Below are 5,812 nucleotides of genomic sequence, written 5' to 3'. Positions count from 1 at the left end.
TCCTTCTCCCATCTTTCCCAACTCTCAATATCAAATACCATCTCTATGGCACCTACATGCCTAACCTTACCTCCACTTAGAAATTCTTGTATTTGTCCTCTTTCAAGGATTTCATTATTCTGACTTGCAAAAGCCATTAGCTCTCAGTCTTCAAATAAGAGTACAATTCAACTTAAATGAGAAAGAATAGAATGATGCCATCATAAAGTAATTCCTCTATTTTTCCTCACCAGATAGGGTAGAAGTAGCTTTATCTCCCTACATTTTCCATTAACAAATGTTTATTCAAGAATTGTGAATCAGGGGAATGGATGTGGCTCAAGGGGTTGAGCACCTGCTTCCTTCATGGGAAGTCCTGGGCTCAGGTCCAGTGTCTCCTAAAAAAAAAACAAAAACAAACAACAAGTAAAACTAATGAAAAAATCAACTCAGGGGAGCTGATATGGCTCAGTGGCTGAGTGCCAGTTTCTAACATACAAGGTTTGGGGTTCAATTCCCAATCCTTGGTGGTACCTTAAAAAAAAAGAATAAAAAATAAATAAAAAAGAATTATGAATCAACTTCTATTTATCACTTTTTCAAGCAACACTATTTAGTCTTATAAACTAAATCAGTTCTAAGCAATTTGGAACCCCAAAACAAAACTCGACTTCTCTCCTTGCTCGCTCTGCTTTGAACTCACACCCTTTAAGTAGGTTTATAATCTATGCAATAATCTTCCTTAAACCTAAAATAAAAATATAATGTCATGACTTCACGTATCAAAAAATTAAAGCAATCTTAATATTATATGATTTCTACTCCATCTAAGTTTGGATTTTTGTGCTTTTTAAAGTTTATACTGGTATTAATTACACTTATTTCATTATCTTATTGGAGTTTTCAAATTTTTCCCTGGCATAAGTCTTATTACTTCAATTCACAATTCCTACCTCTAAATTATCTTCTGGCATTCAATTTTTAAAAAGTGCAATGATGCTTTCACTACTAAAGCTTTTATCTTCTTTAGATAAATATCAAGATTTAAATGCACTTTCATTTGAAGCATGCTTCTATTTTTCATATATCCTTATTTTAACATGGTTAACTTTGACAAGATCTTTTCTCATATGCCTATTAAAGATAAACATAAAAGAGAATTAAATAGGGAGCTCTTGGACTTTTTAGAGCCATTATTATTTTCATATTTCTTGTTTGTTCTCTCTTGTATTCTCTGTTTAATATCATTTGTAAAGCCTTACTTGCAGTACACTTACATGCACGATGTCTGTGGTTTCTATTACTGCATTTAGATTTATTTTAAAAAATGCATTTATCTTTTTTCCTGTGAAAGCTTTAATTCATAAAACATGATTTTGTTTGTTCCCCTAGTTTCCCTTTAAGCAGAGTCATATTTATCTTTCTTTTATCTTGTATTTCTAGGACACATATATCCCTGTTTACTTCATTTAGATGCAGTTTAAGTGTTTTGGATGTAGTTTAACTTCTTATTCTATTCTGCAATCTAAAGTTCTTCTTTCTGGTTAAAGGACTGAATGCATTTTATACTTACAGCTGATCAAATATTTTATGGTAAAGATTGTAAGAAATTCTCTGTGAGAATATACTCAACCCTCCCACCCCCCATTAAATTAACATTGGGAACATTTATACCACCCGTTTTTCCATTCTGACAGTACAAGGGCTTGGTAAGCCTCATGGACATCCTACGATACAAAGTGAGGCAACATGGAGGAGGAGCCTGGGGCCCACACTGCTCAAAAACTGAACCACATGATCTACTCTTCAAGAGTGATCACATCAAAATTTGTTTTCCAAGGATTAGAAATTTAATCATCTTAGTCAGTGAGTTTGCTACTTGTAGTGAAATAAAATAGGAACTTTTCACACTTTCATCCTGCATCAGCGTATCAGAGGTTGGTAGTAACAAGAGGGACTTTTGCATTATGTAATGCCTCAGCATCTCACCTCCCATCGTCAGGTCCTTCAGTGACCACCCTGACACCTGCTTATATGAGATAAACAGCAACTTTTTGCTTCCATGCCACTTGGTTGGGCCTATCCTCCTGCCTGACATGTTTTCCTGTGAGACCCTATCTGGGCTGCTGCTCTTCTCTGTTTTAGGACCTATAAATACTGATACACATTCTTTCATACATCTCTGCTCTCACTCCCTCTTGCTCCATCGATCTAAATAAAGAGCCTTACACCACACTATTTTAAAATGTATTTATGATAGATGCACAGTTGATAGTTTTGAAACTAAAATTCAAAGCCGTAAGTCTGACAAATAAAATCGAATTGACAGAGTGGGACAAGTTCATTAAGATCAGGTTTGTTTCTTAAATTCCAGGATGGAAAAGCCTTGGAGAAAGCTCACTGACTGTACAAATATCTCTGGCAGATGAACAGGCCCAGCTGACTTGGTTCTGTTTTTCATGCTGATGTGAGCAGATACCTTTTTTTATGCTATTTTAATTCTTTAAAGGATGATGGGAGATACAATGCCACACTCTTTTCCTCCAAAAAATGCAAATTTAGGCTTTTTCCATTTTCAAGCTTGGCTAGATACTTCCACACTTGTGTCAACAGAACGCATATAATACTGTATTGTAGACTCACCGTTCTGGTCATTTGGGTGATAGGAAATATGGACATTCCCCTTATAAGCTCTCTGATGAGTCATTTGCCTAAGTTCATTTTCTTTCACTATTATAGAGTAAGGCCGATAATGACACAATTGTTTAAAGTTTCCAAATGCTTTCTTATGTTTTAAGATTGTGGTTTTCATACACACAAGTTCAGAGAATAAAATAATAAATATTGTACCGACTATATGGAATGCATTAATATTGATTTATTATATTTGTTTCATATATTTCAATAGATGAAAGAAAATAATATTACTGATAAGATTAAAGTTAGTATTTTATTACTGCTCTCACCTCCCATACCAGGGGTATAAAACAGCGTTGACTATATATGTTGAGCATTTATAAGGTATCAGGAATTCTTCTTAGTACTTTGACATATTATTTCATTTAACCATCCAAACAACCAATTTTATAGAGGGGGAAAACTTAAATACCAAGAGTTACGTTTGCAGAACAGCTTATAGGTTCTGGAACCAGAATAGATACCCAATCATTCTACTACATATATAGGTTTTGTGTCCTTTAATTGTGCTTATAGTATAATTTTCTATATTTTAAAAACTTGTCTTATTCATTCAACATTTCATTTTCGAGGTACATTCATTTTTTTTGAGTTTTTGGTTTTTGGATTTTATCTTTGGTTTACTTGTTTTCAGTGGAAACAAAAAATTTGGAAACATTTACAAGAGATTCTTATAATGTATACTTATTAACAAAATTGCTGGATATACTGAATACATAGTTCAGTATCCAGAAAAGATTAGGAAATTTTTCTCTTACATGGTTATATCAAATTATACTGCTACCTATAGACTTTGGAATTTTCCACTTAATTCCATGTTCTTGAAAATACTTGGTACAGTAACAATTTTTTTTTCATTCATAAATGTACAATATGGTAATGTGTTTTTTCTTTTTAAATTTTCATTTATGAAATAGATTAAATATGTTGGTAGCACTATGTTTTCTTTTAATGAAACTAGTCTATTCATGTATTTTTCCAATTTTCTTTTGCATTGTTAACCTCTTTTTCATTGATATTTAAGAATTTTAATAAATTTCAGACCCAAACGCTTTTTCTGTTGCACACATATTCTTCTTTCAGTTTGTCACAGGTGTTTTTTTTTTTTATCCTATATCTTTTTATTTCTGTCTTGCATATATTTTCTACTTTTCTAATTTTAATAGAGTCGAATCATTCACTCTTACTTTTAGTTTATGCTTATTTATCTTTCCTCTCCTATAGGTGATGAAACTACTTTTATATATTTTCTTTTAGTAATTAAAAAATTCTGTGGAATTTGTTTATGTGGATGGTATGAGATAATCACATCTAATTTCATTAATTTTCCTATTGAGGAACCAACAGTCCCATTAGTGTTTAATGAACAGCCTATCCTTTTCTCTCTGACTTACAAATGCCAGCTCAGTATCTGTGGCTCAAGGGGTAGAAATGAGAAAGAAAAAAAAAAAGTTAGGAGTATGAGTTGGTTGTTACAATTGCAAATAGAATATTGAATATTATTGTAAGAGAGTTTTAGTTTAAAAGCAGAAATTAAAATATTTATTAAAGTACTTCTGAAAGCAGGGTATTTATAAGTGTGGAAAGGCAGATGTAGAAGTTTATATTTTTCACAGTTGCCCCAACAATATCTCTCCCCACATTTGTCTTCTGCAGTGTGACTTTGTCATTCTGCTTGAATATGTGCAGATTATTTCTCTACCCTCTTGAATATGGATGAACCAGGTAACTGCTTTGACCAAGTGAATAAAGCAGAATTGACTCTGTGCCATTTCCTGGTATAGCCCTAAGTGCCCTGATAGCATCCTCTGCTTGGCTAGTAACATCCGCTACCATGTAAGAAGTACAACTATCCTCAGATCACCAAGAATCTGAAACCCAGTGCACATAGTGAGACCTGAAGGCTGAGATACCAAGTGGGGAGAAAGAGAGAAGACAGAGCACCAAGGCACCAATTACCTAAGTGAAGAAGCCACCTTGGAAGTATATTTCCCAGTCCTAGCAACCTCTGATGATGCTACTGAATCAGAGACAGAACAGGCAGCTCGTTCTTTTAAGAATAATTGACCCATAAAATCCTGAGCAAAATGAAATCACAGTGTTAAAGCATTACAATTTGGGGGTATCTTTTATGCAGGAATATGTAACTAAAATAGTGTGCTACTTACAGACCTCTCTAAGATTTAAGATGGGAGGAAAAACTTCAAGCCTTCAAGGAGTCTTAAAACAACTCGGTTAAATAGAGAAAGTCAGTTCTGCCCCAAAGACCAGACTAAGACTATTTTCTTCTTACTTGCATAGCCAGGATTCCATCAGAGAAGGTGAACGAGTAGGATGCACATATTAAGAGATTTCTTGCAAAGAATTGGCTTACATGATGGTGGGGTCTGGATAGGCAAGTCCAAATTTGTAGGAAAGGTCATAAGAAAGAACAGGCAAAATTTTTTCCACTTCTAAGTAAACCTCAGTTCTGCACCTAACGCCTTTCAAATGATAAAACCATCCAGATTATTCAGAGTAGTCTTTCTTACCTAAAGTCAGCTGACTACAGTATATAATCACATCTACAAAATACCTTCACAGCAACACTTAGAATAGTGTTTGATGGAATAATTCTTTACAAGTCAAGTTAACACATATATGATCTCAAGATAAATGCCCTTATAAGGGTTTTGTTTTTGCTGTTGTTGTTGGTGGTGGTGTGTTCTTTTGGAAGGAGGACATGAGGGTCAGTTAAGAAAGAAAGAAGGCAGATTGGAGAACTGGGTCTCTAAAGGGGTCTGAACATGATTGTTAGCACACAGAACAAATATATGGAGGAATCTACTAAGTTTTAGTTGAGGGAATTGTATTGCCATGGAAACCATGAGCTTGGTCTAAAAGAACATGTGGTTGTAACATAAACCATGTCACACAAATTTGCCAAGCAGAAAGCATTCCACAAATAGGAAGGAAAGGTCACATACCACAAAGCCCATTTCTTATGTTCCCAAAGGCAGCACAAATGACCACAAGCAAGGTAAATTCAGAGTGGAAACAAGGAACTTCCTTCTGGTCGGGGTACTTGGTCTTCAAAGTGCATGCCCTGAAGGATTTCATCATTGCTATAAACCATTATCTTTCTCATTATCCCCAA

Source organism: Dasypus novemcinctus, chromosome 1, assembly GCF_030445035.2.
Source record: "Dasypus novemcinctus isolate mDasNov1 chromosome 1, mDasNov1.1.hap2, whole genome shotgun sequence".
Taxonomy (NCBI): domain Eukaryota; kingdom Metazoa; phylum Chordata; class Mammalia; order Cingulata; family Dasypodidae; genus Dasypus; species Dasypus novemcinctus.
Note: the sequence above shows the minus strand (reverse complement) of the source record.